The sequence below is a fragment of the Rattus norvegicus genome, chromosome 11, assembly GCF_021556685.1.
Source record: "Rattus norvegicus strain SHRSP/BbbUtx chromosome 11, alternate assembly SHRSP_T2T, whole genome shotgun sequence".
In the NCBI taxonomy this organism is placed as follows: domain Eukaryota; kingdom Metazoa; phylum Chordata; class Mammalia; order Rodentia; family Muridae; genus Rattus; species Rattus norvegicus.
In genome coordinates, this window is record NC_141544.1 from 63,818,203 (window position 1) to 63,827,124 (window position 8,922).

Genomic DNA, 8,922 nt, shown 5'->3' on the forward strand with positions numbered 1-8,922 from the left:
TGCCTGAGTACGTGCGTGCCTGAGTATGTGCGTGCCTGCGTACGTGCGTGCCTGCGTATCTGCGTGCCTGCGTACGTGCGTGCCTGCGTGCCTGCGTGCCTGCGTGCCTGCGTGTGTGTGTGTGTGTGTGTGTGTGTGTGTGTGTGTTCGCGCGCGCGCGTGCATGCGCGCGTGCGTGCCTGCGTGCGTGCCTGAGTACGTGCGTGCGTTCATGTGTGTGTGTGTGCGTGCGTGCGTGCGTGCGTGCGTGCGTGAGGTGGAGAACTGCCCACAGTGATCGAAAGTGGGCATCGGTTTCCCTGAAGCTCGAGTTACAGGCAGTTGTGAAGTTCCGTATGTGAGTACTGAAAATCAAACTGCTGTCTTCCACGGGAGTAGCAAATAGGTGGAGATTGATAGAAATTCTTGGTGGCCAGAAATGATTTTTCTCAGATAACATATTCAGTACTTCCTTAAAACTCAAAGAACAGGAGGCTGGAGAGATAGCTCAGCAGCTAAGGACATTTGCTTCTTCAAGCCATCCCTCTGATGCATTTGGAGAACTTGATGCTGTAGGAGGTTCTGGTATAGAGCTTCCTGGACCCTTGAAGTCAGGTGATGATGATGTCTAAGGCGCTGTCAAAATAGATAAAGATCCAGAGCTTCAATAAGGGAAATCATGCTATGCACCAGTTAGTGTAAATCCCAGATACTGTTGAAAATGAAAGGCATACTTAAAATCATGAGTTATACATATTTAAATTATGAATTTATAAACCAGAGGTAGAAAAATAACCATAGTAAAATCATTTCAAGACTAAAATGCTTACTTAAAACAAAACACAATTAAACAAAAAATCCTTGGCATTTATGATTACTTGAACATCGTTCCATAAAAATAAAGTGATCCTTTTGGTATATCTCCCATGTGGTTGAATCAGTCTCTTTGTGTCCAATAACACGTCACAGGTATTTTTTTCTTTAAAGAATGTCGTGTTTTCAATAAAATAAATATTTTCAATAAATTGCCTCCAGTGTTCATAATGCTGTATTTTTTGGATGATGAAATTAAAATTATTAAAATCTCCATTGACACAAGGTAAAGGCAACAGATCTTAAACCAAATAGATCACGAGATGTCAGCATACACCAGGGCTTTCCTGGTCAAACAAGCACAACTTTACATTCTAACTAGAAAACCAGAGAGAAAACTGGATTTGGAGAAATACTGAGTCCCACACTGTTGTCAGCTCTGAGAATGGGGGTGGGGTGGTGTTGAGGGAAATCACATTTCTAAGGTGAAACATTGTAAGCACAAAGGTAAAGCACATCAGTCATCAGAAAGAGACCACAGTGGCACACAGAGCCATCGCTGACCTGGCTAAGTAGCGTCTTCTGGTTGTGGCGTCATTATATTTCCTCTAAGAAACAAGCATACCTATTTCTAGCTCTTGTAGACGCCCAGCCTTTGAGAAAAACAAAGCTGCAAACTGACCTCCCAGACGGGCAGGAGAAAGAAAATGGCCAGGCTTGTGACTAGGAGGAGACAGGGTGTCAACACTGAATGTGCTCTCCCTGAAGTCACACTGTCTCAATGAGCCAGAAGAGTCGACAGGGGGAGCCAGGTGAAACTGAATAGAAGAAATTAGCTAACAAAATACTTCTTCTTTTTACTCTTCAGGAAGAATTTAAAAAAAAAAAAAAAAAAAAACCTCAAGTAAGAAACAGCCTTTTGCAACACAGGTTGGAGAGTCCTTTACTCATGTGACATTCTTGGTTCCTCCCAAGTCACAATACAAGCTCTCACTCCCCTGAGGGTCCATGGTCAGCACAGTTGAAAACCGGGTGAGAGAGAAACCCGTACACTGCAATTATCCGTTGACGTTATCTTGAATAATCGGTATTTTGTTTTCTCGGTATGTTCTCATGACAGAGATTATTTTTCCCAAGAACCACAAGAGGGAGTATTCTTACTTCTTTGTCACACTGACTAGCTCCGCCACTGAGGAGATATTATCCATATTTTTTTAACGATAAGGCATATTATTAAACACTAGGCAGGTGCCTTTATATTCATCTAAAATCTGAGAGGTTATCTGCTTGTCTTTTATTGATTCGTATTTATTATATCCTAGGTGTTTTCTCAACCACTCATGATGAAAGGGAAGACAGCGTTTCTCTTCAGTTTCTTCTCTCCTGTGTGGGTGAGAAGGGACTTCTCTGTTAAGCAACATTCGGCAAGTACAAGAGGTGCATGCAGGGTTCCTGAACCAGGAGCAAGGGACTCGGTTATCTAGAAGGCACGGCAGCTGCTGCAAGCTGGCTGCCCTTTGTCCCTAAGAGGCTAACAGTAAACCACCAAGCTGATTCTATTCCTTCTCACACGGGATGATGATGAGCAGTGTTTTTCAGAATCTGAAACAGGCTGACTTTATACCCTGACTCGTTTAGCCCAGTTCACTAACAGTTGCTAAAACAAAACAATTGAAAATATCCATGGACACACATGTGGGTCCATGCACACACACACACACATACACATACACCCAGGGGAGAGAGACAGTGAGAGAGAGAAAGAGAGAGAGAGAGAGAGAGAGAGAGAGAGAGAGAGAGAGAGAAACAGAGAGAGAAACAGAGAGAGAGAAACAGAGAGAGAGAAACAGAGAGAGAGAAACAGAGAGGGAGAGGAGGAGGAAGAGGAGGAAGAGAAGGGAAGGAAGGAGGGAAGGAGGGAGGGAGGGAGAGAGACAGAGAGAGATTGAGTTCAGATCAAACTGTCTGATGAGAATTAGGTGATTATCACTGGCCTCTCTATTCCAGTCTAAACCAAAAACAGAGAGCTATTTTCCAATGTGTGTGTGTGTGTGTGTGTGTGTGTGTGTGTGTGTGTGTGTGTGTGTGTATTTGGGACAGATAGAAAATAGCAAACCGTGGCATATTCAAAGAGCTCCAACAAATAAAGTGTTTTCATAGGCAAAACTGATGACTTCTACATCAGATATTTTAGCCCTTGGTCACAGTGGTGAGTAAGAATGGCCTTGGTCCTGGACTGAACACACCATTTGGACAGATGTCCTTGTACAAGTACTTTTTATGTAAGGTTGTGGTGGCATTTTGTGGGTGCGCTATGCTGCAGTGTAGGCTGCAAGTCTTCCGTGTCCTTCGTGGTACTGCTGACCAGGCAACTTTGCATAAGAAGCTTCCTTCAAAATCTCTGGGCTCTGTTTATTTTTTTTTTCAAGTTGGCAGGATGAGTCTATTTTGATTTTGAAAACTTTCGCAGTTCTTTTATATAAGAGACAGCTCAAGGATTCAGGTGTCTCCAGTTAAACTATTTCAGCATCTTCCTAATGGAGTTCTGACTTGGCTTGTATGCAGAGTTAGATAACTTTAGGAGCCAGAGTGGGAAATGGTCCACTTTACTTCTTTCTACAAGCCATACCCCTCCAGTCCCAAAACCCATTTGGATGGAAAGGAAGACTTTGTGTACACCTGGAAAGAGAATACAGAACTACAGGTTCTTATGTGGGTCTCATAGTTTCCCAGGTCTGTCAGTTTGACTGAAAGTAAATGACATCCTTTAACCGAAAGTCAACATTTCTTCCAATTAAATGTAGGTGTGGTACATGCTGCTTGTCTCGGTCAGGGCTTCTATTCCTGCACAAACATCATGACCAGGAAGCAAGATGGGAAGGAAAGGATTTGTTCAGCTTACACTTCCACATTGCTGTTCATCACCAAAGGAAGTCAGGACTGGAACTCAAGTCGGTCAGGAAGCAGGAGCTGATGCAGAGGCCATGGAGGGATATGTCTTACTGGCTTGCTCAGTTTGCTCTCTTATAGAACCCAAGACTACCAGCCTAGGGATGGCACCACCCACAGTGGACTGGGTCCTCCCCCCCTTCATCACTAATTGAGAAAAATGCCTTACAGCTGGGTCTCGTGGAGGCATTTCCTCAACTGAGTTTCCTTTCTCTGTGATAACTCCAGCTTGTGTCAAGTTGACACACTAAACCAGCCAGTGCACTGTGGTACGCTAAGCCTCAGGCAGTTGGGTCCACCTAAATTCAGTTCAGCTGAGGTAATCAATTTCATATGTGATATCAGTGTCTCTTCTAGGAGATGATGTAGCTGTTCCTGTCTGTATCCATGTCTTCTTCAGAGTTTGAGAAGGTCACTGGATGGATACACGGGTACCATCTAAAAATACAAACTGGCTAATGACCACAGGGCAACATGTAGAGGTTCACGTGTAAATAGAGCAGCTGCGAGTTCTTTACTGCAGCAATTGTGAAGAACGCTCTAAAACTTTTTCAAAATTTTCCATGTAGACTCCACTGCCATTTGTTCTTATGGAAGATCAATACAATGATGGACTATTTGCCTACTTTTCTTTGCTAACTCCTTCTCCCCAGTTACTCACTCTTTCCTGAGATGATCTCCCAAGTAAACTAGCTATGTCAAGGCATCATGACAGCCAGTTTAAGCATTGGTGTGAAAACAGGTTCTACCAAAACATACCTCACTATGGGTCTTTCCAGCTAAATTACCATATAGTCATATAACAACAGTTGCATGTTTAAGTGTGAGGAGATGAACACTACATGTGCTGTGACATCATAGTGACTGGGAGTAGCTACTGTATACTGTGTGTGGTAAAAGTACAAGGCAAAACATGAACATCATTCAGGTGTCAGAATGGTATAGGGCAGCGGTTCTCAACATGTGTGTCATGACCCCTTTAGGGGTTAGGGGTTCAAATGATCTTTCCACAGGGGTTACATATCAGACATTTACATTACAATTTATAATGGTAGAACACTATAATTATTAAATGGCAATAAAATAACTTTATGGTTGGGGTCACCACAACATGAGGAACTATATTAAAGGTCACACAGCATTAGCAAGGTTGAGAACCACTGATTTAGGGACAAATGTCTCTTAAAGGAATTAGTTATGTAAGCTGGGCTTGGTGGCTCATGTTCATAGTCCCTTGGGCAGAACAATCCCTGGGGTTTTTTTGTTTGTTTGTTTGTTTGTTTGTTTTAGCAAGCATGAACTACATAATTAAGTTCCAGGCCAGCCTGGCCTATAGAGTGAGACCCTGTCTCAAAACTACACGAGAATGAGAGATACGTAGATAAGACTGAGAACTTGGAATTGCAAGCTTCTTTTAAACTCTTTGTGTTGTAAAAATAATCTCACCTTCTTCTAGGGAAGCAGCCTTCTATCGACTAAAGACCTTGGGGTAGCTCAGCTAAAGGAGACGTTCATCACACATGCCTTAATTCTTAAAGGCCAAACTTCCTTCACTATGTCTGTCCAAAAAGACTGCTATCTAGTCCATGCAGCGAAGAATAATTCTTGGAATAAATCATAAAATTTGTAAAATTGGAGCAATATATACTAATGAGAGCTAAACATGAGCTTATGACCCAGGTTGAGGAAGGGTTAATGAACATGACTATCCTCCCTCAGATCTTAATGCCCTAGAGCCACTTCCTCCCTGTTGCTATAGTGGATCCATTATGCTTGGATGCGACATTGTACTATATTAGAGGAAGCAGAGATGACAGACTGTGTTTGGTAAATTGAAGGAAGGAGCAGAAGGACTAGATAAATGGGCACTTTGGATGGATTAATTATTTGAGACTGAAGAACTTACTACCTGACTGTTCCATTGAAGATAAAGCACATCCCTCTCCAAGGACAAAGCTATACTAGCCATAGAGATACCAATGCCACTGAGAAATTTGGTCTAGGCTATTAGGGGAATAATTTTCTTAACCTTGTAGAATCCTTGAGGATTTTATCGGGACTCATATGAGTTCCTATAAGCTATACCTACTGTCTTAGTTAAGGCTTTATTGCTGTAAAGAGACACTATGACCAATGCAAATATTTAATTGTGAGTAACTTAACAGTTTCAGAGGTTCAGTTCATTATCATGGCAGGAAGCATGGCAGCCTGCTGGAGGAGCCAAGAATTCTGCATCTTCATCCGAAGGCAGCCAAGAAGAGACTGTCTTCCTGAAGGCAGTCAGGAGGTGAAGACTCTCTTCCACACTGAGGAGAACTTGAGCACTAGGAGACCGCAAAGCCTACCTATACACTTCAACAAAACCACATGTATTCCAATAAGACCACACCTCCTAATAGTGCCATATCCTGCGGACCAAGTGAGTTTAAATCATCATACCTACTAATCACAAACAAATCAGCCCATTCCCTTTTTAAAAAAAATGTATTTTAATTCACAAGTAAATGTTGAATGATTATAACATACAACATGGTATTTTGACCTATATATGCTTTCTGGATTGGCTAAGTCAAACTCTTTATGTTCTGTGTTAATCATTTTCTATTTGTTGTTGGAATGATGTAAGGAAATACTTTCCCTCTCCTGAAGTTGTATAACATTTTGAGAACCTTCCAGAAACTTCTTTGTTTGACTGCTGTGGCACCTTAAGTCATTCTGAGACAGAAACTCACACTCTTGGATTTTTATTTTCTTTAGTCCTTTGACTTCAGTCTTTGCTTAGAATCCGTTTTTATTTGCTTCCTAGAACACATTTGAGAAGTAACTTTATTTTCAAAATAGTGACTTTTAAAAAAGAGAATATTTTTGTGTTTGTTGTCCATTTAATACATATAAACAACGTGTCTTGATCCCATCTAGCCCACTACCCCCTCATCTCTTAGGCATCCCCAGCTCATCCCTTCCCACTTTGATGACTACCCTCCCTTTCTGTGTAACCCACTTAGTCTAATTAGTGATGCCTGTTGGAATGTTAACTAACCGTGAGGCCTCGTGTGGGTGCCATAAACAGCTGCAGTGACTTTATGAGTTCAACAGTCCTGCTGTGTCCAGAAGACAGAATTTCACTGTACTTCTCTTCAGTTTCCCCCTCTTGTAAAGTCCCTTTTCCTCAGCACTTTGACCAGTAATGAGTCTCAGCATTAACCATCACCCTCTGGAGAGAGAAGCTCGCCTGGCCAAGAATGAGAGCACCACTGATCCATGAATAGACGTATATCTATTTGAAGACAATTTAATGAAATGTCTATTTAGCAAGAGAACTTATAAATGGTAGTTGGCTCCCCACTAAGACAGATGGCCTCTTGAGCAAAGGGCATTTACCTGGGCTTACAGTACCGAGCATGACTTCCCCTCTGTGAAATGGGTCTCAAAACTTATCCAAATATGTTTGATTAACCTGTGTATGAAATAGTCCTGTCTGATGGTTACATTCCTTTACCTTCCTTACCACTCCTTGCATTTGACTGTACTGTGTAGTCAAATATGCTCACCATATAGTTGCTAGAGAAAGCAACCTGGTGACATTGACACTAAGCCTGAAACTTCGGGAAGCTTGTCGAACGGTTTGTTAGACTGATTTCCTGTGTTTCATGCTGCTGTCAGATGTCATTGGATGCATCAAAACCTCTTTTTTTTTCTTTTTTTGGGGGGGCTGGGGACCAAACCCAGGACCTTGCGCTTCCTAAGCAAGCGCTCTACCACTGAGCCAAATTCCCAACCCCCAAATACCTATCTCTACATAAGAAGCATCCACTTTCTTCCAACTTTCGCCACATTTTCCTCAGCTTAAAAGTGACTTTCAAGGCCATCAGGCATCTATAAAATAGCCTCCTTAAAACATCAGTCCTTGTCGGCATTTCCATGAAGATTCTATCACAGTCACTACATTTTTTAGATTTTTATCACAACTTCTCAGAAGCTCCTTAAGGTACAAGTTTCCAAAATATATTGTTATCTACTGCTAGATCATAAGCTACCCAAAACTATATAACCCTATAACAACATATACTTTACCTAAAATCAATAGCTTACTTAGGCTTGATAGTGAAGGTCTTTAACTTCAGCTACTCAGGAGGCTGAAGCAGGATGCAAGTTCAAGGCCTCCCTAGAATGCAGGCTTAGGGAGTTTAAGGCAAATCATGAAACTCTGTCTCAAAATGCTATTGTAAAAGGTAAAGGGGCAAGAGTTATCATTTGGTAGCGTAGCTCTGGCCTGGCATACACTTAAGACACGGGTTTATTACTGCACCACAGAAAATGAAATAAAACAATAAACAACCTGGGCAGGGCTTAGGCGGGACAGGTCACGTACACTCTTCTCCATGTTGGCTGAACAACATTAAGACTGGAAGCTTACCCGTGTACTGATTATTGCTGACAGCCTGAACTCTTAGTTACAAATGTCAGCGCAAACATGTTTTATCTGTGTCTACATGTGTCTCCACACCATGGTGGCTGATTTACAAGAGTATGTTTCTCAAGAAAGCCAGGCACAGGAAAGCTGTACTTCATTGGCTGGCCTATTGTTGATGCTGACACCGATTCCTATTTCAGTTCATTTGCTGCAATTAAATAACATGGGGAGTTGTGGAGGGAGACCGTGGTTCAAATGAACCCAATGAAAAGCATGTTAGAAAATGTATGGACAGTTTCACAAACTACATCCACACACAGTTTACTTAACAACTAATATCCCCTGGCCTAACTAGAGGCTTCTGTTATTCCAACTACTATTAAAAATACTTCGTTGAAAATATAAAATCTGAGATTAAATATAAGACTTGGCAGGAAACTGCTAGGTATGCTTAATAACAGAATGGAGATGACAGGGACGAGTACCTTAGGGGAATTATTGAAAGATCTCATATTTGTGCAGTTGGAGCTCTGTAAGGGATGAGAAAAGGAATACTGTAATACCATCTCAGGAAAGGATGTCTAAAAATATCCAGTGTTAGGGAACGTCATGCATTTATAGACAAAAGAATCAGTAGTCCCCAACACCACCATAAACACAAAGGTGCCTGCACCAATATATGTAGTCAAACTTTTAAAACCACAATGCGTAAGGAAAACCCTGCAAACTCTGAGAGCGAGAACAGGGACTTAAAGGGGAAGGGGGCA

The 8,922-nt window shown here is 41.8% G+C and overlaps 1 long non-coding RNA gene across 1 annotated transcript; it reads left to right on the plus strand.

Moving 5' to 3' along the window:
• The first annotated feature begins 131 nt into the window (after nucleotides 1-131).
• LOC120095653 (uncharacterized) lies at nucleotides 132-6,266 on the plus strand. Its single transcript, XR_015633055.1, has 3 exons — nucleotides 132-337; nucleotides 2,115-2,229; nucleotides 5,907-6,266. It is a non-coding gene; the product is annotated as an uncharacterized LOC120095653 (long non-coding RNA).
• The last annotated feature ends 2,656 nt before the right edge of the window (nucleotides 6,267-8,922 follow it).